General features: G+C 46.4%; 1 pseudogene; it reads left to right on the plus strand.

Moving 5' to 3' along the window:
• The window catches only part of LOC149339003 (uncharacterized), an 80584-nt pseudogene extending 54257 nt beyond the window's left edge, over window positions 1-26327 (plus strand).
• Window positions 26328-26717: the final 390 nt, after the last annotated feature.

The following is a 26717-nucleotide window of genomic DNA, read 5'->3' on the forward strand; positions in this document are numbered from 1 at the left end:
GTTTCCTTACTACTAGCATTTAAAGTTTTCCATGAGTGCGCGTATACATAAGTAAAGTTTTACATAAGTGCGCACCCCTGAGGAACCTCCTGAATTTTCGAAATACAGGCGACCCCAGTGACAGGGTTGTTTTGCTCATACGACGATAGTTTAGACCTGCTAGAAATACGAATGATATCTTACACAAAATTGCAAAGGAAAGATTTGTGCAAGCTTACCGTAACCGGTCGCAGATCGCTCCCCTCCTGCATGGAGACGGAATTCAAGCCAGTTTAAAAACAGTAGACACAATTCGGGGCCCAGTGCCATGGCATCTTACGAAGAGTGACAAAATTTTTTTCACGGGTTGGAGCGTTTGTCTCGTGTGCCATCGTGAAATATTTACTAATAATGCAGGAAATAATTATGCTAAAGGAGTGTTTCTTAAGCGGATTTTTGCAACTCAATAATCAGGCAGGAGTGCCTGGCACTAATAAACCAATCTATATCTGCAGCTGACTGGCAAACCCCCATTGTACATGTTAGAGGCCCTGGAGCACAAAAACAAAAAAAAATGTCGGGAGCTGCATCTTGACTGATGGTATTGTCAAAGGTTAGTTAGAAATTCTCTGTAAGCAAGTTGATGATGCGTCCCATATTCACATCGTAAAGAAATTCAGCAATCTAAACAAGCGGCACATGCTAACACCTCTGCCAAAAAATTGATCAGGCATGGCTGTGGCTACAGCGGAATCGCGTCATGAGTGACACCGGCGCAGGTTTGCCCTGCTTTGTACACAGCGAGCGTGGACAGAAGACCCTTATGCATTCCTATAAGAGCTTACGGAGTTAACACTTCCCAGCAAGCGTTTCTCTTTTGTGTCCTTTTAGGAAGAATCTAGGAAAGTGTTTGCTTGTCTGCTTGTTTTGCGGCAGTACGATTTTTAGATTACTGTAGTTTTCTTAACAGGGACGTCCTGGCGTTCTCCGTCATTGCAGTGAAGGGACCTCTGGGCATCCTGTCTAATTTTAGAAATCCGGGTCACATCAATAATTGTGTGGTTGTAACCGAACCTCGACATTTTTGACCTAAGAGAATGACGAATTACCCATTTTATAAAATTGCTAATGAACTCTTTTTTTTATAGCAAGCATATTTTCCGTAACCGGTCACACGTCACTCGTCTCGTCTGATGAGATAGCACTGATATCAGTCACGACAATATGCGAAGAGCAGACGGAGCTTGGAGCAAAGCACCATGGCTTTTTACAAAGAGTACCAACTTCATGACATCAATTGTTTTCATCGTGTACTAGTGTGAAATATCTATACAACGAAGAAACCTTACTTTGGCGCGTCTTTTCAAGTGAAACATCAGTCAGCGGTTGGTGATACTATTAACAGCAAGGCATATCTTTTGCAGTTTGTCAAGCGCTCATTTCTCTGGTTCGACAACCTGGAGCACGGCGAAACTAAGGTGTGGGCAGCTAGGTCTGCAGTTACGCTGTCATTGTAGATTCGGCAGTAATTGTAGGTGTTTTATTATAGTTATTAATATTAATATTATTATTTTAATTGGAGAAAAGGCACCTCTGTGCATCCTGCTCAACTTTCGAAATACGCATCACCTCAGCAATAGCGTGGTTACATTGGTGCCGTGATAATTCTGCCCTCACAGAAAAACGACTACTCTCTTTCATAAAACTGCTAAGGGAGTCATTCTTGTAAGCATGTATTACTTACCGTAGCCGGTTGCAGATCGCTCGCCTCCTGCATGGAGATAAATTTGACATTAGGGACGCCAAAATACCAATACATCACACACCTCGAGATTCAGCGTCAAGGCATTTTGCAAATTGCAGCAATCCTTTTTCATGAATCTAAGTGTTTCTCGCTTGTGCTGCTGACAAATATGCGCTAATAATCGACGAAATATTTACGAGCCGCGGTGGCTCAGTGGTTACGGCGCTCGGCTGCTGACCTGAAAGACGCGGGTTCGATCCCGGCCGCGGAGGCTGAATTTCGATGAAGGCGAAATTCCAGAGGCCCGTGTGCTGTGCGGTGTCAGTGCACGTTGAAGAACCCCAGGTGGTCGAAATTTCCGGAGCCCATCACTACGGCGTCTCTCATAGCCTCAGTCGCTTTGGGACGTTAAACCCCAATAAACCAAACCAAACCAAACCGAAATATTTACACCGTGGTAGCCTTACCGAATCTTTGAAACAGAAGCACCCGCGACCGGTTATTCATAGCATTAACAGCAAATGATATCTCCACTAATTTCTCATCTCTCGTTGTACAAGTTCGACAACCTGGAGCGCAATATCTGCATAATGAGGGTAGCTGGATCTAAAATAATGCTTTTCATACAGGTTCCTTAGCAATTCTAAACGTACAAGTTGCTGAGCCGCGCTTCAATCACATTCTATAGAAATTCAGCGTTCTAACCAAGCGACACGCAACAACGCCGCCACAAACAGATAGTTCGAGCATTGCTGAAGTTCCGCCGTATTGTATCGTTCATATCAGGAACGCAGGTTTGCCCTGAGTATACACAGCATGTACCGTTCTCCCATTGCCATTCCTAAAATTAGTTACGGAGTTAACTCTTAAGAGCTTGCGTTTTTCTTTGGTGTACTTTTCGGGAGGGTATAAAAAATGGTTTGCTTACTGATCGCATTTAAAGTTTTACATGTGTGCGCGTATGCATAAGTAAAGTTTTACAGAAGTATGCACCCCTGGACGACCTCCTGAATTTTTGAAATACAGGCGACCCCAGCGACAGGGTTGTTCTGGTCATACGACGATAATTTAAACCTGCTAGAAATACGAATGATCTCTTTCACAAAATTGCAAAGGAAAGCATTGTGCAAGCGTGCCGTAACCGGTCGCAGATCGCTCCCCTCCTGCATGGAGACGGAATTCAAGCCAGTTTAAAAACAGTAGACACAATTCGGGGCCTTGCGCCATGGCATTTTACGAAGAGTGAAAATTTTTTTCGCGAGTTGGAGCGTTTGTCTCGTGTACCGTCGTGAAATATTTACTAATAATGCCTGAAATAATTATGCCAAGGGAGTGTTTCTTAAGCGGATTTTTGGAACTAAATCATCAGGCAGGAGTGCCTGACACTAAAACCAATCTATATCTACACCTGACTGGCGAACACGCATTGTACATGTTAGAGGCCCTGGATCACAATAACAAAAACAAAATGTCGGGAGCTGCATCTCGACTTATGGTTTAACAAAGGTTTGCTAGAAATTCTGGGTGTGCGAGTTGATGAGTCGTCGGATATTCACATCGTAAAGAAATTCAGCAATCTAAACAAGGGGCACAGGCTAACAACTCTGCCAAAATATTGATCAGGCATGGCTGTGGCTACAGCGGAATCGCGTCATGAGTGACAGCGGCGAAGGTTTTCCCTGGGTGTACACAGCGAGCGTGGACAGAAGGCCCCATATGCATTTCTAAAAGAGCTTACGATGTTAACACTTCCCAGCAAGCGGTTCTCTTTTGTGTCCTTTCAGGAAGAATCTCAGAAAATGTTTGCTTATTTGCGGCAGTACGATTTTTAGATTACTGTAGTTTTCTTAAGAGGGACTTCCTGGCGTTCTCCGTCATTGCAGTGAAGGGACCTCTCGGCATCCTGTCTACTTTTAGAAATGCGAGTCACATCAGTAATTGGGCGGTTGTACTCGTACCTCGATATTTTTGACCTAAGAGAATGATGAATTACCCCTTTCATAAAATTGCTAATGGACTCTTTGTTTATAGCAAGCATATTTTCCGTAACCGGTCGCACGTCACTCGTCTCGTCCGATGAGAGAGCACTGACAGTCACGACAATATGCGAACAGCAGACAGAGCTTGGAACAGAGCGCCATGGCTTTTTACAAAGAGTAACAACTTCATGACATCAATTGATTTCCTCGTGTACTAGTGTGAAATATTTACTATCAATGCAAGGATTATATACCTTATTTTGGCGCATCTTTTCAAGTGAAACATCAGTCAGCGGTTAGTGATACTATTAAAAGAAAGGATATCTTTTGCAGTTTGTCACGCCCTCGTTGTACGGGTTAGACAACTTGGAGGACGGCGAAACTAAGGTGTGGGCAGCTAGATCTGCAGTTACGCTGTTATTGTAGATTCGGCAGAAATTGTAGGTGTTTTACTATAATTATTATTATTATTAATTATGTTATTATTTTAATTGGAGAAAAGGCACCTCTGTGCATCCTGCTCAACTCTCCAAATACGTATCACCTCAGTAATAGCGTGGTTACATTGGTGCCGTGATAATTCTGCCCTGACAGAAAAACGACTATTCTCTTTCATAAAATTGCTAAGGGAATCATTCTTGTAAGCATGTACTACTTACCGTAGCCGGTTGCAGATCGCTCGCCTCCTGCGTGGTGATAAGTTTGACATTAGTGACGCCACATTGCCAACACAGCACACACCTCGAGACTCAGCGTCAAGGCATTTTGCTAATTGTAACAAATCCATGTTCATGAATCCAAGTGTTTTTTGCTTGTGCTGCTGAGAAATATGCGCTAATAATCGACGAAATATTTACACCGTGGTAGCCTTACCGAATCTTTCAAACAGAAGCACCCGCGGCCGGTTCTTCATAGATTTAACAGCAAATGATATCTCCACTAATTTCTGATCTCTCGTTGTACAAGTTTGACAACATCCAGCGCAATATCAGCATAATGAGGGTAGCTGGATCTGAACTAATGCTTTGCATACAGGTTCCTTCGCAATTATAAGCGTACATGTTGCTGAGCCGGGCTTTATTCACATTCTATAGAAATTCAGCGTTCTAACCAAGCGACACGCAACAACGCCGCCACAAACAGATAGTTCGAGCTTTGCTGAAGTTCCGCCGGATTGTATCGTTCATATAAGGAACGCAGGTTTGCCCTGAGTATACACAGCGTGTACTGTTCTCCCATTGCCATTCCTAAAATTAGTTACGGAGTTAACTCTTAAGAGCTTGCGTTTTTCTTTGGTGTACTTTTCGGGAGGGTATAAAAAATGGTTTGCTTACTAATCGCATTTAAAGTTTTACATGAGTGCGCGTATGCATAAGTAAAGTTTTACATAAGTATGCACCCCTGGGCGACCTCCTGAATTTTCAAAATACAGACGACCCCAGTGACAGGGTTGTTTTGCTCATACGACGATAAGTTAGACCTGCTAGAAATACGAATGAACTCTTTCACAAAACTGCAAAGGAAAGCATTGCGCAAGCTTACCGTAACCGGTCGCAGATCGCTCCCCTCCTGCATGGAGACGGAATTCAAGCCAGTTTAAAAACAGTAGACACAATTCGGGGCCCAGCGCCATGGCATTTGACGAAGAGTGACAAAATTTTTTTCACGGGTTGGAGCGTTTGTCTCGTGTGCCATCGTGAAATGTTTACTAATAATGCAGGAAATAATTATGCCAAAGGAGTGTTTCTTAAGCGGATTTTTGCAACTCAATAATCAGGCACGAGTGCCTGGCACTAATAAACCAATCTATATCTGCAGCTGACTGGCAAACCCATTGTACATGTTAGAGGCCCTGGAGCACAAAAACAAAAAAAAAAGTGTGGGGAGCTGCATCTTGACTGATAGTTTTATCAAAGGTTAGTTAGTCACTCTCTGTAAGCAAGTTGATGAGGCGTCCCTTAATCACATCGTTAAGAAATTCAGCAATCTAAACAAGCGGCACATGCTAACACCTCTGCCAAAAAATTGATCAGGCATGGCTGTGGCTACAGCGGAATCGCGTCATGAGTGACACCGGCGCAGGTTTGCCCTGCTTTGTACACAGCGAGCGTGGACAGAAGACCCTTATGCATTCCTATAAGAGCTTACGGAGTTAACAATTCACCGCAAGCGTTCCTCTTTTGTGTCCTTTCAGGAAAAATCTCAGAAAATGTATGCTTATTTGCGGCAGTAAGATTTTTAGATTACTGTAGTTTTCTTAACAGGGATGTCCTGGCGCACTCCGTCATTGCAGGGAAGGCACCTCACGTCATCCTGTCTAATTTTAGAAATCCGGGTCACCTCAGTAATTGGGTGGTGGTACTGGTACCTGGATATTTTTTACTTGCGAGCACGACGAATTATCCCCTTTATAAAATTGCCAAGAGAACCTTTGTTTATAGCAAGATAATTTTCCGTAAATGGTTCCAGGTCACTCGTCTCGTGCGGTGAGATAGCAGTGACATCAGTCAAGCCAATGTGCGAAGAGCACACAGAGCTTTGAACGAAGCATTGCTTTTTACAAAGATTAACAATTCCTTTTTGATGGCATCCATGGTTTGGGTGGTGTACTGGTGTGAAATATTTACTATTATTGCAATAATTACATACATCTAACAATCCTTACTTTAGCGCATCTTTGTAACAGAAACATCAGTAACCAATTAGTGATACTATATTAACAGCAAAGGATATCTTTTGCAGTTTCTCAAACCCTCGTTTTACTTGTTAGACATCCTGGAACACGACAAAACTAAGGTGTTTGCCGCTAGATCTGCAGTTACACTTTGATTGTAGATTCGCTAGAAATCATAGGTGTTTTAATACTATTATTATTATTAATGACATTTTTTTAATTGCATAAGAGCCACCTCTGGGCATCCTGCTCAACTTGAAAAATACGTACCACCTCAATGATAGTGGGGTTATACTGGTGCCGTGATAATTCTGCCCTTACAGAAAAACGAATATTCTCTTCGATAAGATTGCTAAGGGAATCATTCTTTTAAGCATGTATTACTTACCGTAGCCTGTTGCAGATCGCTCACCTCCTGCGTGGAGATAACTTCGATATTAGTGATGGCAAAGTGCCAACACTGGACACACCCCGAGACACAGCGTCAACGCATTTTGCGAATTGTAACAAATGCTATTTCTAAAGACTAAGTGTTTGTAGCGTGGGCTGCTGAGAAATATGCAATAAAAATCCACGAAATATTTACGCCAAAGTAACCTTACTTTAGCGAATGTTTGCAAGCGAAGCACCTGCGGCCATTTCCTGATATAATTAACAGCAGATGATATTTCCAGCATGCTGTCGATCTCTCGTTGTACAGGTTAGGCAACCTGGAGCGCAATATCAACATAATAAAGGTAGCTCGATGTGGACTAATGCTTTGCATACCGGTTCCTTAGTAATTCTAAGCGCACAGGTTGCTGAAGCGCCCCTTAATCACATTGTAGAGAAATTCAGTGTTCTAAACAATCGGCACGCAATAACGCCGGCACCCATTCATTGTTCAAGCATGGCAGAGGTTCGCCGGAATGTATCATTCATATCAGGGACGCAGGTTTGCCCTGAGTATACACACGGTGGACAGTGGTCCCAAAGGCATTCCTAAAATTGGTTACGGAGTAAACTCTTAAGAGCTTGCGTTTTTCTTTGGCGTGCTTTTCGGGAGAATATATAAAATGGTTCGCTTACTGCTAGCACACAAACTTTTACATAAGTGCTCTTATACAGAAGTAATGTTTTACGTGAGCATGCACCTCTGGGTGACCTGCTGAATTTCTGAAATACTGGTGACCCCAGTAACAGGGTTGTTATGTTGGGACGACGATAATTTTGACCTGCTAGAAATACGAATGATGTCTTTCATAAAATTGCAAAGGGAATTCATGTGCATGCGTTACTTACCGTAACCAGTCGCAGATCGCTCGCCTCCTGCATACAGATAGAAGTCATGCCAGTGTACCAACAGTAGGCTCATCTTGGGACCCAGCGCCACAGCATTTTACGAAGAGTGACAAACTTTTTTTCGCGAGTTGGAGCATTTGGAGCGTTTGGAGCGAGTTGCAGTGTCGCATAGCAAGCTAGAGTATGCTCCCTGAGGCCAAACTTTTACCAAAGCAAGGTGTGTTGCTGGGCGAGTTGGTTGGGGAACATCTTGAGAACAAACAGCGCTTACAGACAAAGGACAAAGGAAAAGTTGTTAGTCAGCGCAGTTGTGTGTCCTTCTTGTTCTGGTCCTTTGTCTGTAAGCGCTGTTTGTTCTCAAGATTTTACCAAAGGCTTTTAGAATATATTAAGCGCATTAATGTATTATCAGCGATGGAAGTGCACCCCAAATATCAAATCAAATCTTTATTTTCGATCAGGTGCTACAGATGGAGGGGCTACGGAAGAAAGCTGCCACTTGGCATCTTGACGAGTCAGAAGCCCCATATATAAGGCAGCGTCTAGACAGCACCGGATAATGAACAAGCGATAAACAAATCAAGGCACTTGATCAATTCAGAATAAAAGAAAGAGAAAAACCGCAGGTCGTCGAAAATATTGTGGAGCCCTCTACTAAAGTGTCTCTCGATGGCCATGGGCCATATGGGGAATAAACACCACATACCATACCCTGCCACAACATACCATAAAAAAATTACGAGGAACTTTAGCGGCTAAAGTGGTGAAAGGCGAAAGCCTGAGTGCTGCATTCTGCTACGCGATTGTTCACTTCACATTTTGTTGGTGCATTAATTAACTGCCAATTAATGACGCTTAAGCTTCGCCTTTAGGAGTGGAACGCGACAGCGTGTTGTAGCGCTGCCAGGGAGTCCACGGAATGCCACCACCCGTTCGGCGTGATGCGTTGCCCTTTGAACGCAACGCTTTTTAAGGAAAGGAAATGGGGCTGTAATTCTATGTCGTCTCGGTGGACACCTGAGCCGCATGGTGCAGGAAGGGAGGAAGTGTGAGTGAAAGAAGAAAGAGGGGCAGTAGTGAAGAAAATGAAAATTGTATTTGAGCAAAGGAAGTTGCGCAGTAACTGTCTCACATATTTCGGTGGACACCCGTCAAAATTCGCGCGTGGTGACGTCACGACAATTTGGACCAATCTGGAACGCGGACAAATACGCCTTGCTCGTGGTAAATTGGTTTTTGAGGAAAGGAAATTATCTGTCTCTCATATCTCGGTGGACACCTAAACCTCGCCGTAACGGGAAGGGAGGAAGATGGGAGTGAACGAAGACACCGTATTCACTAGACGCACCTTTGTTCATTCCAAACCATCGAGCTGGCATGGCGGAGTGGTAGCGTGCTCGACTCGCACTCCGGAGACCGCGGTTCGATTCCCAAGCTCGGCCAATTTCTTACTCGGTTTTATTTATTTATCTGGTCTGACCAGAAAGGTTAATTGGACGAATTAGTTAAGTAAGCAATTAACTAAACTCATTCAAACTTACTTGGAGCATCACTGTACGATCCCTTTAATTGGTTGCATGGTTAGTAGCCAAAGTACAATTGGCGCCGTTTGAAATTCGCGCACTGTGACGTGATGACTGTTTCGACCAACTGAAAAGCGTGACATTTTCTGTCGACAGCTCCTGCTTACAACGATGAGGCATTAAAGGCTTCCGCCTTAATAACATACTGCAATTTGCCTTATTGTATCATAACATACCATACCACGCCATGTCTTATAACACCATACCATACCGAACCATGACATGCCATACCATCACATACATTAACATACCATATCAAGCCAAACCATGCAACACCATAGGTGGTGAAAGGGTTCTTTGTTACTTCCTCACATTTAGAGCTTAATGAGTGCCGTAAGTGCTCCGCTACACGGCTAAGAAACAAAGACGACGCTTGGTTTCTTTCGTAAAACCCTTAAACGGTTGTACATGGTGCCCAATTCCTAACTTATCCTTTGTAATTGAAAACATCAGACGGGGGGTGGGGGGGGGGGAGGGGGGAAGTTCTAAGAGATTTGGCGGTTTTTAAGTTCCTCTTTTTCATGTTTATAACATTACTGACTATTCACTTATAAGCGCCGTTTTACTGCAGCAACAAAATTTCAAATATTATTCAAAGTATTCAACTTCCAAATCAAGATATTCATACTTTATGGTTTAAGTTTTAATTATCCACCGCATCGTCGAGCATTTCACACTATGGGGGGACTCAGGTTGTGTTCGTGCTTGAAGCTATGTTGAAGTTGTGTTGGTGCTTGACTCTCTTAGAACCCTGATTGTTGCTTGAATACGATGAGTCTTTAATGAAGATTGCAGCCTTAGAACGTCCAATAGTACTTTTATACCAACTTTACGCATATTAGTTTTCTTTGATCTTTGTCCTTCACCTTCACCTTTTCCTAGAGCTTCATGTCTCAGCCTCATTGATGAGTACAAGCAAAAAGGTATTTTAGTTTTCACTGTTTAGGAGCATTGCTATCGGGTTATTCAAGAATTTAGAGTCCGGTGAATTGCACCTTAACACATCCTCGTTCAAGCAGACATTCCCTACTTACAACCATGGTCAGCTGCTGCTATTTGATTTAGATAAGTGTACTACCTAACCACTTGCGGTAGCTTACTGCGTACCGTAGACTGCCATTTCCTTCCAAAACTGGAGGATGCATGCTTTCTTCACACAAATTTTCAGTACTAGCGTTTTACTCCTATGTAGAGCCGACGCGGTGGCTCAGTGGTTTTGGTGCCCGGCTGCTGGACAGGAAGACGCAAGTTCGATCCCGGCTGTGGCGGCCGAATTTCAATGGAGGCGAAATTCTACCGGCCCATCTACTGTGCGATGTAAGTGCACGTTAAACAATCCCTGGTGGTCGAAATTTCCGGAGCCCTTCACTACAGTGTCTCTCATAGCCTGTGTTGCTTTGAGCCGTTAAACCCGATAAACCAAACCAAACCTGCCTATATAGACCCTTCCACAGCTCCATTGCACAACCGAGAGGGCTTTGCTATTAAGGAAGCACAGAAGTAGTCTCCCTCCCCAGAACAGGCCCCAGGGGTGAAAGTCATCAATAATCAACTGAGTAAGATGCATAACACACCTGCTGAGGTATAAGAGAAAAGAGTAAAGTAGAGCTAAATATTGCTCAATCATCTGTAGTGTGCTGTTTAACTTTTTCGCTACCGCGCCATAGGCGATCGTTCGCATATGATCGATTCAAATCGCCCGCGCAAAAAAGCTAATTTTGGAGCGTTGTGGACGTGCTCCGCCATCTAGTTAGCGAGCTCAACAACTGCTCTTTCGATTGCAGCCTTGGTTTCAGTGTTTTGACATGAGGGGGCGCCGTGAAAAATAAAACTTTGAACGGCCGCAGCACCGTCAGCCGGAGAAAATGGCGTCCGCGTCGCCGCGCGCTCCTCGGAAGCGAAAGCTGACACCGAGCACGTCGGCCAATTTCAGTTTCGTTTTTTGCGACGAAAGCAGCGGTTATTAGTCGGGCAACAATGTACAAACGTTGGATTTCGGTTTCGGCAGCAAGACTTCGCCTCGGGAGCCTGGAACGTCAGCGCGTACTTGCATGTAAGTTCTGTTTTCGTTCGCTGTGTGTTTTCTGCGGTGCTTACGGTTTGTAATTGATGACAGTGGTTTATTTTTGTGCTTCAGGGTCTTGACAACGTATGGCGAAGACAGTTTGCCAAATGCTCAAGGTCGCGTCGCGTTTTTCAACCAAGACGACAGCTAGGTGTCCATATCGGCACATCGCTGCGGAGCGGCGCTCGGAGATTCGCTCGAGTTCTCGACTTTTTTTTGATGCTCGTCACGGCGGAAATGATGAAGATCGTGTGCGGAAACACTAATAAGTATGCATGGATGAAGATTTTCAGCAAATTCGGCGTGACGGCTCATGGGAAGACGTGCATCTGTTGGAGATTCTGATGTTATTGGAATCATCATATACATTGGAATTGTTGACCTGCCACGACTGTATCTCTACTGAAATACCAGAATAATCTATTCTGGCTCTCTGCCATCAAAAATCTTTTCTCAAAATTGGTTTTTCGCTTTTTTTGTTTTTGTTTTTTTGCACGTAACGGACCCGGATGATTCAGTGGCGGCAGCTTCTATTGGCAACACTTGAAAAGTGTCCTGGCTTTTGAACCACATCGATAAAACTTATTTCATCGATCCTGATGTTTTAGAGCGTGCCTAAAATGCCAAATTTTATCAGCTGGCTTTCAGGGAGCAGCTCATTCAAGAAATCTTCGGGTATGATGAGGGAAAAGAAGTCCACGCCCCCAATCCTCTCATAGAATCCATTCAACACCAACCGAAAAGAATGAAAAAAAGAAGAAACTACAAGCTCGGCTATCAGAGAACAAGGGAGGAACAAAGATAAAACCTTATGTGAAGCACTTGTCAGTCTACCTCTACTTCACATCTTCACCTCTGACTGCTCTTCACAGTGGCACCACAGTCATGACCCCTGACTTGACAAGCCATGGAAAGTGCAGTAAATTTTTCTCATAGCTGAAACTGTGAATAATGACAGCTATAAACATGTGCAACAGTTTGTATATTCCAGTTTTCCTCTAATCAAGTTCGGGCTTAGTGCAGCCGGTAATTTCTGTTTTTGCTATTTACTTTTTTGTGTTTTTAGCAAATTTCACAAATAAATGTTCATTTACTTTTGCACACACAACTCTGGTGTTTGTTTCATTCAGAAGTGTAACTAATAAGCTACAATTTCATGCATTGCAATATGTGCTGGGTGTATTAGTTCTTGAGAAAAAAAATTTTCTTTCAATACGCTCCAAATCGTGCATTTTTCCGCGGTAGCGAAAGAGTTAAAGGGCTTACTGTTGCCGTGCCGAAAGTTGCTTACCTGCAGAGACGAGAACGACCGTAGCAAGGACAACAAAGAAATATGCGTGCATCATTTTCCTGGCCTGAAAAGTGAAAAATCATGTGATATTTACAATTTATTAGAGACTGTGACATACACTATAATCCCAATTTAATAGACACTGTAACCATACAATGATGTCCGTTATCGCGTTTTTGAAAGAAACATAACCAATCACTGCGCAAAGTAAATATTTCTCTTTATAATACAAAATCGTGCAAACCATGCTAAGCCGCCAACCGAATTCCGTTACTCTTCTTGCAGCTGTTCCCGCAGATATTCCGAAGTGATAAGAATTATCATTGGTCTTCCTTTAATGAGGTGTGGTGGTTCAGCTGCCGACATCGTTTTATTGATCACTACGAAAAAATAGCATGACAGTGTGGAATATAAGAAACTGCACCCCTCTAAGTCTGCTGCCTTGGCTTTTGCATTTTCAACATTGTGAGTCCAACCTCAACATAGCTCGCTCAGCGAGACATGGACTTAATTCTCACGGCGTCGCAAAGTCTGTGGCTACCTAACTGATGGCTCATCACTCCGTTTCAGCACGAACCCCATGAAATGACCGAAACATTGCGCGTTTCACATGTAGTAAACTAGAAAGAGCGGATACTGGATCTTAATAAATTGATGCCCGCTTTTGGTTTCACACTTAGGAATAAAGAGCCACGGAGCAGAACGAACTGAAACGCAACACAGCCTGCTTTCTTTTTCGTAAGCCTTAATATACTTTGCCGCACTAGAAATCGTTCACCTGATTACTCTACACACCCAGCAATTTCACCGCTTCCGCCTTGGGCTTACACGCGCTTCTAGCCAAGGAATTTTGAAGAAATAATGCGTGCCGCGCAAATAGGTATTCGATGCTTTTTAAAAATGGCAAAGAAGCGAACTCGAAAGTGGGGACTGAAGTTCACCATTTTCAGTCCCCGCACTTACGTGCGAGGTGTTTGGTAGCACTTGGGTGTGTCTTTGAAACGCAGGAATGTATTTGAGCCTGTAGGCTGTGACCCTTTTTATAGCGCGGTTGGCTAGCGTAAAGAGCTGAATTTTAGTTGTGTGCTTCTAATGAAAGGTGGCTTAAAAAAAAGCTCATGAAAAAGCTCTAAAACCGACAGCTGTCTGCAACGGTTCCCCTTTGGTATCTTTATCAAAGAGGTCTAATCTGTTGGAAATCGTTTTGACATCGTGCTGCATAGCCTTGCTGCACAGAAGGGTAATTTGTTCTTCAATTTAATAAACATGTGAAGGATCCGATTGTATACGACACGGGAAATATCGCGTATTGAAATAGGAATATAATATAAAACTTCAGACTGGCCTAATGAAAAGTATTTTGCAACGTACTAACTCTATGTCTGCAGAAGATGCTATCAGTTGTTTTCGAGAGATTCCAGTGTCTGACAGTTCAGTCAAACTTCAAAAGGCTACTCGCTCTGTTGAGCCAGGAAATAAAAAAATGGCCCGTACCGTGGATCGCATACCGGAGTCTAGGTAATTAAAGCAATCCCATCTGAATCATTTTTCTTCTTTTTTTTTTGGAGTACGAACAGAAAGTTCACAATCGGCTAAGCCAGAGATTAGCGATTATGTATTATTTTAACGATAACAGGGTAAGCGTTCTAGGCGCGTCTTTTTTTTCACCAGTTTTTCCACTTCAGTCAGGAATTAGCCGATGCTGGCATGTGGAATTTTTCGTTCAATCTAATACACACGTGAAGCATCCGACTGCATATGACACGAGAAATATCGAGTATCGAAATAAGAATATAATATGCAGGTTCAGGTGCATTACACCGTTTCTGTCTGAAAAAGAATGCTGTGATAATACCGTCATTTCTGAAGTACGAAAATTATGTCAGGAAGGAGGGAAGTCTTCTCGGACGACAGAATTTTCGCAGTCTTCCTTTGAAGTTTGAGCTCCCACAAGCTGGGTCTGCCAACACTGACATTTCGTGTTAAAAAATTGATTCAGGCTTAAAGATTTGCGTATAAGTTCTCTAACTCCAAAAACAAATCATGTGGCGAACTATAAATATGTCTCCACAATTGTGGAATGTTTCATGGTGGCTACAGAGCTGTGATATGAGCATGTATATTGATCATTTTCCCTCCACAATGGCCAGAAGCGGCCATAACTGGGACGCAGCGTCCTTTCGGTCACTGTTGAAGTAAGAAAAGGAAACACAGTTAGAGTGAAACTGTTCTATTGTCCTGTCTCATGCATTTGCGCGTGCAGAACCCATAAATAGTCAGCAAGTAATTCAGCTAATCATAATTTTACGGAATACTGCATACTCATTTCTGGGAAACTCCAAAATCTGGCAAACTCTCTCTCTCACAAAATTACAGGTTCTGGCGAGGAGGCAAACGAGTGTCCGTTCGCGGCCCTGCTCCTGAAACGAAGGCACACACATTGTGCTACTCTCGGCGTGGTCTCACGATTCTGGTTCTCTTGGCTTCTAGGAAATCTAGCAAAGGAAATGCTTGGAAAAGCAAGTGTGCGTACAGAAACAGTTGTCTTGTTCCAGCAGCCTGCTAGGATTTTGTGAATGCATTGTCAATTCTGGAATAAGAAAGCGACCTTCCCTTTAAAATTTCGTTCCATTTTGTTTCATTCGCTTGACCTAAAGGTTCATATAATCAGTTATCTACGCTTCAGGAAATTCTATCAGTGCTAAACAGTTATAGTTTTTTTATCCCGATTGCTATGGCAGCTGGTAAATCCTGCTCGGCTGCTACGTTAGTTGATATTGTCATCAATAACACTTAAAAACGCGTTGCGGGATTATTTGCTTAAGGTCTTCGCTGTGAAAACCAATAAACTCGACGCACCGTTCAGGACTATTTCAGCGAGAAAGGCACGTGGTAGTAGCGCATCAGTTAAATAACGTAGAAATTTCCGACCCTTTTGATAATAATGATTCTGAGGATGTTGCCAGCATCTTGAACGGGTAGCAGCAGATTCGATATGCTTATTCTGTGGACGTTCAGCCTCTATTTAATTCAGTGCCACATAGCTACCTGTTTATTGCTGTTAAAAAATGCATCGAAGTGAAAGGCGCTGCTGCCTTTAACAACGCAGATGGCCTGAGTATCGATTATTTTATGTTGTTTTTAGCGTTTTATATTAAGGCCACTGTTCTCCAGTTTGACAACCGAAGGTTTTTACAACGCAAGGGCATTTGCACTGGATAAAGTGTTTCTCCATTCTCAAGTTTTATGCAACATTTTTTCTTGAAGCAATTACTAACATTTTGGTTTCACTATTTGACGACCAAATAACGCTACTAACACAGGGAATGCAGGTGGTCGGGGCAAGGGGTTGGAGACATTTAGGACTGTTCCGAGGTCATAGCAAAGGCCTCTTTATCACGTAAGAGTTGGCCGAGCATAACAGCCTAATTTTTAGACCTCAAAAAATACTTGCAGAAGAATGTATTTGCTGGTATTACCACTCTGGAGGCAAGAAAGGTTTTACCTTTTGATTCAGCCCACTCAAAGACTGTCAAGAGAACTATTGCGACCTACTTTGAAATCTGCACTCCAAGTCATGCCTTCCCTACATGCAGGAGAGAGAAGCCAACAGCCACAGAAACCAAGGGGCACAGGGGATTTTTCATTTATTTATTTATATTGTGGTGTTGATCAATTTAATTACTGAATATGTTATCGCTTAAAACTAATTGATTAGAAAAGCAGATGAAAAAACAACCACATGCCGCCGGTGGGATCCGAACCCACGACCTCCGAATTACGCGTCCGGTGCTCTACCGCTGAGCTACGGCGACGGCTGTCAATCCTTCTGCTTTCGGGAGTATTTATGTTTACAAATAACCTAACCTTGGGAGTGTTCACCAGCGCCACCCACGTTCCTAAGCGGCGGACGTAGCACGTCCTGAGTTACCGCTGATGTGACGTAGCACGTCATCGAACGGCGAGGGTGGAAGCTGTGTGAGAACCCTCTTATGCTTCCTAAGGCATCAAGGCTGCCAGAACCGAGGCCGTCGTTAAGCAATTAAGCAGACGAGGAAAGGGAAATGAGGGGCTCGTCATAAATATGAGAGAAGCCAACAGCCACAGAAACCAAGGTGCACAGATTTTTTATTTATTTATTTATATTGTGGTGTTGATCAATTTAATTACTGAATATGTTATCGCTTAAAACTAATTGATTAGAAAAGCAGAAGAAAAAACAACCACATGCCGCCGGTGGGATCCGAACCCACGACCTCCGAATTACGCGTCCGGTGCTCTACCGCTGAGCTACGGCAACGGCTGTCAATCCTTCTGCTTTCGGGGGTATTTATGTTTACAAATAACTTAACCTTGTGAGTGTTCACCAGCGCCACCCACGTTCTTAAGCGGCGGACGTAGCACGTCCTGAGTTACCGCTGATGTGACGTAGCACGTCATCGAACGGCGAGGGTGGAAGCTGTGTGAGAACCCTCTTATGCTTCCTAAGGCATCAAGGAGAGTTCAATAGAGTTGCGTTTTGATGGCTTTGAGTGAATTCCTGAGTGCTTATCAGCCATCTGTACGCTGTATCAATATCGAGATGATAGGAGGAACCAGGAGCAGAAACGCAAAAAAAAAAGTAGAGGTACGCTCAGGCTGCGCATAATGGTATGACGTTAAACCTTAAAGGGGATTTCTTAATCTTTTTTACTAATAAGTTCTTTTTTTTCTAAATGCGCACTCATCAGCGTACATCAGTTGTGTTATCCGTCAACTTCTGAGCATCTAGGCAGCAGTCATGAAATTAAGACGACTACAACTGGCGGCGCGCTGCCTGACCAGCCGCAGACTCAAGAACGGTTCTATGCTCGCAAAGAACCTGCGGGATTTTAACACGCTTCACTGTATAAGGATATCTTTCACGGACGACACCTAAAAAGTGCGAATGACGTTGGATGGCACGACTAACGCCCGTTCGACGGAAAAAAAGGACGGGGCTTCAAGCAATTGCCCGTTTTCGTTCGGAGCCGCGGCCCCACAGTGAGCAGCCCACCGTCGGTTTGAGTTCACGCCCGCGGCGTCGCACGGACCATGTACAGTCCCTGTCAAAAGTATACAGCCTAAGGGGCTTGCTTCTAAGCATGTTTAGCGAGGTTCCCTAGCACATCTAGCGGTCCAAAGCTTAGGAGGACTGAGGACACGGTGCCATTCCTCTTAAGAGAGATTGCGGTCGCTGAGGATGCATAGCGAAGCATGCAGCATAGCGAGGCATGCAAACTCCTCGGGCCGTATGCTTTTGACGGGGGGTGTATGTTTTCAACGATAGGGAGCCACCTGCACCAGCATTGTTGCGCTACAGTAATTACAAGCGCACTTGGGATTTGTCCTGAACCTTTTCAATGATTTGCTTGGGCCAGATACTCTCCCTGCTCCAATGCTCCGATATTTGATCGGTACCCATCTTGCAAGAATGTGTCCATGTCGGATTCGCCGCCACCCTCACCAATGGGCTTAGGCTTTTGAATGATACTCTGGGCTATGAAAAAAGCCCACCACTCACTAATCCAACCGCGCTAAATGTAGAAGTTGGCGAAACTTCCTTTTTCTCTGTGGTCGTTATGTGAAAGATCCGTGTTTTCTTCATTCGTCGGCCTGCATTTGCTTCGGCTACAATCGCCCGGTCTCCGAGCGCCCGCAGTCCGCTCTTTGACTCGGCCCCCCCTGCTCTAGGGGCCGCTACCGGAGGTGACGCAACGCATCAGTTGGCGTAATACTCAACGTGATACACCAGAAAATGAACCTACCAGTTATCCCTTAAAACCAAATAGAACAAACCTTCCTCAGTGGTCTAGGGGTCGAGTGTCTGGCCCGGAAGCCAGCGGTCATGGATTCGATTCTCAACGAATTAACCCAGTTTTATTCTCAGTGTAATTATTTACTTGACTCGCTGTATGTCATGATGACATATTATTGATGCTACACGCTCGTGGTCAGAATTTAAGTCGAGTTTTACTCATTTTCCCCCTCACCCCCCTCCAGCTCAATATGCGACCACACAACCTTGTCGACTAATTCCGAATTAGTGTCACAACCTGCACGGCTTTACGTCCGAACGTCCACTAGCCCAGCAGTGAAGAGCACGCTAAGGGCGCTTGGCTCATTCTTTCGGAAGATTAGGTGCTTACTTCTGGCACGGACTACACGAAACTAATATCGAGAAACTGAGCATCGACACTGGGCAGCACGCAATTGTTGTTTGTGTTCGTCTTAAGGTAACCACTGGTCATGGGAACCATACGGACGTCTTAGCCCAGGGCCACTTGAAAGCTACAGGGAAGTGGCGATCAGGTGCAGTCCAACGCCGACGGTCCCCAGTGAAGGACGCACTCCTTTCAACGTGTGCGCGTATATCCGCACAACATTCGGAAAGAAATTTTCAACGCTTCCAAGCAAGCTGTTTATAAAGTGTCGCCCCTTATGTGCGACAGGGAATAGTTATATCCAGTCTTCATGTTCATATATTTCCAACACTAAGGCATATATATATATATATATATATATATATATATATATATATATATATATATATATATATATATATATATATATATATATATATATATATATATATTGCCACCTAGCATTGCCAGGTGGCGCATAGCTGCTGACGACGACGAAGAAGGGCTCGCGCCGTGTGGAATCTGTCGCCCTTGCTGCCCCAGCTTGCGTGGCCTTGTCTGTCTTCGCACTTGTTATTAAAGCCCCCCTTCGTCAACAAGTACGTTACAGTTTGGTGGAGGTGCTGGGTACCCGTGAGCCCATGCAAGAGACCCCTCCAGGCAGCCGTCGCGCCAGCCCTGTACCACTCGACACCCCGGTACACCGCTTCAGTCGGAGGATCCAGGGACTGCCTTCGGAGGTAGGACTAGTAGAGAGCGGCGCCATGGAGACAGCCGCTCCTTCTCCTCTGCAAACTGCCGCTGCCGCGCCATCTCACTACACCCTGCAGACTCCGCGGATTCCCAAGACGTTCCGTGGGGAACTTCTTGAGGATGTGGAGGACTGGCTCCTTCATTTTGAGCGCGTAGCTGCGTTTAACCAATGGGACCACGCAGCCAAACTCCGGAACGTTTACTTCAGCCCCGAGGATGGTGCTCGCACCTGGTTTGAGAACCGAGAGGACGTTTTAATCTCGTGGCATGAGTTCCGTCGTCGGCTGCTGGAGGCCTACACAAGCGCTGATCGTCGTGAACGAGCTGAGCGTGCACTACAATCTCGCATCCAGCTGCCGAACGAAAGTGTCCAGATGTACGTCGAGGACATGACGCGCCTTTTCAGAAGAGCTGACCCGGCCATGCCGGAAGACAAGAAACTCCGGCATTTGATGCGTGGCGTCAAAGAGCAGCTTTTCGCAGGCCTCGTGCGCAGCCCACCATCGACCGTTGCTGCATTCCTTACAGAGGCCACAACGATGGAAAAGGTGCTGCAACAACGTTCTGCGACCTACGACCGGCCCGTGCATGCTGCTGCTGTCACCGCATCGTTTGCTACCTCCGGGAGCCACCCTGACGATCTGCGTGAACTTATTCGCACCATCGTGCGTGAAGAGGTCCTGAAATTTTGCAGCCCTTCGCAGCCAGCGCTAGGTTCCATTTCTGCTCTTGTTCGCGAGGAAGTGCAACAGGCGTTCAGGGCTCCTGCTGTCGAAACACCTCCTCTACCAGGAGAATGCCACCGCCCCACCTATGCTGAAATTGCGAGGCGCCCGGCTGCGGTTTCGCCACCACCGTTTCCGGTAACGCCTCCTGAGCCGCGGTCCTCAGTGCCACCAGTGCAGTATTTCGACGATCGCCGAGCGCCCTTGCGGAAGGCCGATGTCTGGCGCACACCTGATAACCGGCCACTCTGCTTTCACTGCGGAGAACCAGGACATCTCTACCGTAACTGCTCTTATCGACGTCTCGGTCTGCAGGGCTTTCGAGCCGATTCACCCAGACCCCGGTTTGGCCATCGGCCCCCTGCCATTGAAGATTTCCTAGCGGAACAGCGAATTTCAGCCCGCACGCCGCATCAGCCGCGCTCATCGTCTCCGAGGCGCTCTTCCCCGAACCCCCACAGCTCCTCGCGAGCACCACAGGGTCGCTCGCCCAGCCCTCGTCGGGAAAACTGAGACCGGCGACCTTCGGGGGCGAGGTCGCTGGGAGTCGCTGCGCTGAAGACCTCCCGTCGCCGCCGCTACGTTCCGACCGTGAACAGATGGCACCGTCATCCGACCTAGACAGCCCCGTTTCTTTGGACATACCTGTTCTTCTCGACGGTCACAGAGTCAGTGCATTAGTGGACACCGGGGCCGACTATTCAATTATCAGTGATAAATTGGCGACTCTTCTGAAAAAAGTGCTTACTCCATGTTCTGTGGTGCATCTTCGTACAGCCGGTGGTCATCTCGTTACCCCAAAGGGCATTTGCACGGCTCGCGTTCAGATTCATGGATCTACGTTCGTCATCAGTTGTGTAGTTCTGTGCAATTGCTCCCGCGATCTCATTATCGGCATTGACTTTCTGCGGGAGTATGGTGCTGTGATCGACCTCCGCCACCGAATCATCAGCTTTTCGACCAGTCAAGCCACCCACCTCGCCGACTCTTGCCACCGCAGTGCCGCCCTTCGTGTTTCTGCTGACAGTGTCACGTTGCCGCCACGGAGCAGTGTTTTGGTTGAAGTCGCCTGCAACGACTTGCATGACGCAGAAGCAGTCGCCGAGGCTAACTGTTCACTCCTGCTTACTCAAGGCATCTGTGCCGCTCGCAGTCTACTAACGCTTCGTAGTGGCCGATCTGCGGTGCTGGTCACAAATTTTTCTAATGAATACCGACATCTTTTTGCAGGAACCGCTATTGCTTCTGCCGAACCTTTTATCGATACTCCTGTTTGTTTTGCTTCCGCGGCAGCCGGCACTGACGAGCCCTCCCTTGAAAACGTCGACATAAACTGCCACCTGCCTCGGGAACAACGACTGGCTTTGGAGCTTCTGCTGAAGGAATACAAGCCGTGCTTCGCTTCTTCCTCGAAGGTTCGTCAAACACCCATCACGCAGCACCGCATCATCACCTATGACGACGCTCGCCCTATACGACAGCAGCCTTACCGTGTTTCTGCTAAAGAACGGGCAGTTATTCAAACCCAGGTTCAGGAAATGCTTGATGATGGCGTTGTTCAACCTTCCCAAAGCCCGTGGTCTTCGCCTGTCGTCCTCGTTAGGAAGAAGGACGGCACTCTCCGGTTTTGTGTCGACTATCGCAAACTGAACAGTGTGACCAAAAAGGACGTCTACCCGTTGCCGCGCATTGACGATTCGCTGGATAGATTACAGCGCGCTAAGTACTTCTCATCTATTGACTTGAAGAGCGGCTATTGGCAAATTGAAGTAGATGAACGGGACCGCGAAAAAACCGCTTTTGTGACTCCAGATGGCCTCTATGAATTCAAAGTGCTTCCTTTCGGTTTGTGCTCCGCCCCGGCTACGTTTCAAAGGATGATGGACACCGTCCTCACAGGCCTCAAATGGCAAAGCTGTCTTGTCTACTTGGACGACGTCGTCGTTTTTTCGGAAACGTTTGATCAACATCTCCAGCGCCTGCGGGCTGTCCTCGACGCTCTCCGCTCGGCTGACCTTACCCTGAAGCCCCAGAAGTGTCATTTCGGTTACGAAGAGCTCAAATTTCTGGGTCACGTTGTGAGCGCTGAGGGAGTGCGGCCGGACCCCGAAAAGACTGCCGCCGTCGCGCGCGTTCCCGTTCCAACCGACAAGAAAGCTGTCCAGCGCTTCCTGGGTCTCTGTGCGTACTATCGGCGCTTTATTGCGGACTTTTCCACGATTGCCGAGCCGTTGACGCGTCTCACCAGGAATACCACCTCCTTTGTCTGGACCTCTGAGCAACAGACCGCTTTCTCTACGCTCCGCCAGCGCCTTCAAACATCTCCCGTTCTTGCGCACTTCGACGAAGATGCCGATACCGAGGTTCACACCGACGCCAGTAACATCGGTCTTGGAGCTGTCCTTGTTCAACACCAAGAGGGCCTTGAGAGGGTTATCGCCTATGCTAGCCGTACTCTCTCCCGCGCCGAGAGCAATTACTCCACGTCTGAAAAAGAATGTCTTGCGGTCGTGTGGGCCACCATGAAGTTTCGCCCTTATCCATACGGCCGCCCATTCAAAGTCGTAACCGATCACCACTGCCTATGCTGGCTGGCAAATTTGCGAGACCCATCTGGACGCCTGGCACGCTGGAGCTTACGGCTCCAGGAATTTGACATCACTATTGTCTACAAGTCCGGCCGCAGACACGAAGATGCCGACACACTGTCGCGTGCACCAGTTGATCCTGGCGACGCAGCGCCCGATGACGACAGCGGATTCCTTGGTACGCTCACCGCCTCCGACCTACTGACCGGGCAGAGGGCGGACTCGGAACTTCGCCCTCTCATTGACGGCCTTGAAGGTAGCGATACGGCTATACCTCGCCACTTCTCTCGACGTCTTGGCTCCTTCTGTTTGCGGCAAGGCCTCTTGTACAAGAAGAACTCGAGAGGCAACGATACACCTTACCTTCTGGTCATTCCAGCCGATCTCCGAGGTGACGTTCTTTTCGCCTGCCACGATGAGCCCACATCTGGCCACTTGGGTTTTTCCCGTACGCTCGCCAGAGTGCGGAACATGTACTACTGGCCTGGACTTTCTGATGATGTCAAACGCTACGTTAAAAGCTGCCGAGAATGCCAGCGCCGGAAAACGCCACCACTTAAGCCGGCGGGTTTTCTCAAGCCCGTTACAGCCCCTCGCGCTCCGTTCGACCAGATCGGTATGGACCTCCTCGGCCCTTTCCCTTTGTCGCAGGCCGGCAATAAGTGGATCATAGTTGCTACCGACTATTTGACTCGCTACGCCGAGACCAAGGCGATCCCTCGTGGCACAGCTTCCGAAGTCGCGGAGTTTTTCATGCACAACATCGTCTTGCGACACGGCGCCCCATCGCACGTCATTACAGACAGGGGGACGGCGTTTACAGCGCAGCTAATCGACCACATCTTTCGGCTGAGCTGCACAACGCACCGCAAGACCACAGCCTACCATCCGCAGAGCAATGGCTTGACCGAAAGATTGAACAGGACCCTTTCGGACATGTTGTCCATGTACGTAGATGTCCAGCACAAAACTTGGGATGAGGTCCTGCCGTATGTCACCTTCGCCTATAACACCGCCCTGCAGGAAACTACGCGCTTTACACCGTTCCGCCTTGTGTACGGACGTGAAGTTCAGAGCATGCTTGATGCCATGCTCCCGTGCCCAGAGGATGACCAACTCGACCCAGACGCCCAACAATTTGCCCAATGTGCTGAAGAAGCCCGTCAGCTGGCCCGCGTGCACATCGGGCAACAGCAGAGCACCGACGCGCGCCGTTACAACCTTCGCCACCGACAGGTTGACTACAAACCCGGTGACCAAGTCTGGGTATGGACTCCTGTCCGTCGCCAAGGCTTGTGCGAGAAACTGCTCTGCCGCTATTTTGGCCCTTACAGAGTGATCCGGCGTGTGAGTGACGTAAACTATGAAGTGGTTCCGGACGGTGTTGCGCAACCCCGACGCCGACAGCCCGGCTCTGACATTGTGCACGTTGTACGGCTTAAACCGTACTATACTCGGTGACGCAGACGTGTTGATGTCTTGGAACGGTTCACTTGCGGAACTTTGCTCGTTTTTTGTTTTTTTTTTTTGTTACGTCGACAGCGCTCTTTTTTCATAAGGGGGGGAATAATGCCACCTAGCATTGCCAGGTGGCGCATAGCTGCTGACGACGACGAAGAAGGGCTCGCGCCGTGTGGAATCTGTCGCCCTTGCTGCCCCAGCTTGCGTGGCCTTGTCTGTCTTCGCACTTGTTATTAAAGCCCCCCTTCGTCAACAAGTACGTTACAATATATATATATATATATATATATATATATATATATATCGTGCGTCGCGCTTTATCAATCGATCGCTATGGAAACGTGGTGATCGACGCAGATCGTTGCTTTCCGATAGGCGATGTGCAAATCCTACTATGATGGTGGTCTTATATACTTATCTGCACCTTTTCCTTCCGGAAGCACAAAATCGATGAAAACCGGGTGCGTATTTTTTCACGTGAGGTCACCTCCGTTTCTTTCCAAAATTCATTCCTGCCTCGTTCTGCTTCAAAGAATGTAGAAACCGTCTATACCTTGTACTTATACGCAACCCGGCTGCAATATTCAATATTGCAGCCGGGTTGCGTATAAGTCCCGGCTGCAATATTCAATATCGCAGTGGCGGGCCACGGCACCGCCACTGCGATCCCACGCTCACCACTGATGTATCTACAGGTGCTGCTGCTGATTTTCCTGGGCCGGCCATGGACGATACACAAGACGGAATGCCTCAACGATACAAGCTCCCAGCTCGGCGCGTGTACGTCAACCGACTGCGGCCTATCAACATGCTTTTTGCCTGCGTCACCTATTCTGGATGCTCCGCCACTTCTGGACGCAGTGGTCGATTCCGTCTGGCAACGTGGGACTCTGCTGATCGGGCGGTACAAAAGTGCGCGCCTTTCGACGCCCCTCTGGGCCACGGCACCGCCACTGCGATCCCACGCTCACCACTGATGTATCTACAGGTTGGTTACTATGACGCTTATGCTTACCGTGACGATGACGTCTGTCTTTTAGCGGTGTCGTGGCCACCTCATGTTTTGAAAAGTTTCCGCGCTGGTGTATCCTATTTATGGTGTCTGCTAGTTTTGGGAGGCGATGTCGAGCTAAACCCGGGACCCATGACTAAGGCTCAAGAGGAAAAGCTGGACCTTGTGGCTGGTTCCATCTTACGCCTTGAAGCTAGCAATGCAGTCCTTCAAGACTCTGTCAACAAAGTGCTTCAGATTCACGCAGACTTAAAAATTGACTTAGAAAAACTAACAAAGCGAGTTCACGACCTAGAGCAGAAATTTGCAACCGCACCATCCGCTGAGCTCGTGGTGAACAGTGACAAGGGTCTCGCAATTGTACAGGAAAAAATTGACGACATTGAAAATCGCTCTAGGCTATCCAAAGTTCTATTTTACGGTATAGATGATCCAGAGAAGTCAGAAACTAGGGAGGAGTCTGAACGTCTCGTAAATGACTTTTGTAAAGAAAAACTGGGGCTTACTGTTGAATCTGTTTCTAGAGCACATCGCGTGGGCCGCTTTTCTTCCGAGAAAAAGCGGCCTATCATAGCCAAATTTTTTAATGAAAGGGAAGTTGACACTGTCATGAGCCGCGGCTATAAGTTAAAAAACACTAATTTAAGCATCTCGCGCAATTACTCCGAAGCCGTTCGCGAAAAGCGACGGAAGCTTCTCCAGTTTTCAAAATCTATTAAGAAAGATGGGGATAAAGTGCGACTCGTTTTCAACAAGCTCTTCGTTAACGATGATCTTTACATGTGGAACACCAACGAAAGTCGAGCCATTCTTGTATCAGGGCGCGAGGATGGCGAATGACGTCCTCCCTCCGTTTCCGTTAACCTGAGTTCATCGACCACCTCACCTGCCAAATTACATTGTGGTAATGATAACGAATGGCTGTTTTTGTACACCAACATTAGAAGTGTTGTAGCTAACGGTATTGCACTATCATCTTTCATCGATTCATGTCAAGCTTCTTTAGTGGTACTAACTGAGACGTGGCTGAACGACACTATTCATGATGTCGACATCTTTAGCAGTGCATGCAATTTCAAATTTTTTCGCTGCGATAGACAATTGCGAAGGGGGGGCGGTGTTCTCATCGCGATAAAGGAAGATTTCATTGCCACACCTATCGTTATCGATTCTTTCCTTGAATGTGTTTGGGTTTCTTTGAATGATTGTGCATTTCGTGTCATCATCGGCGTTTTCTACCGTCCTCCCGACATGTCTGGTGCGTTTTCAGATGAATATCATCGGGTGCTCAGTGAAATGTATGCGCGTTTTCCCAATTCCACTGTTATAATATTTGGAGATTTTAATTTTCCAAGAATTAATTGGTCAACACTTTCCGTAGTGGACACAGATGCAGAAGCACATTCTTTTCTCAGCACTTG

The sequence above is a fragment of the Amblyomma mixtum genome, chromosome 6 (assembly GCF_055824585.1).
Source record: "Amblyomma mixtum isolate Tamu chromosome 6, ASM5582458v1, whole genome shotgun sequence".
Classification (NCBI taxonomy): Eukaryota; Metazoa; Arthropoda; class Arachnida; order Ixodida; family Ixodidae; genus Amblyomma; species Amblyomma mixtum.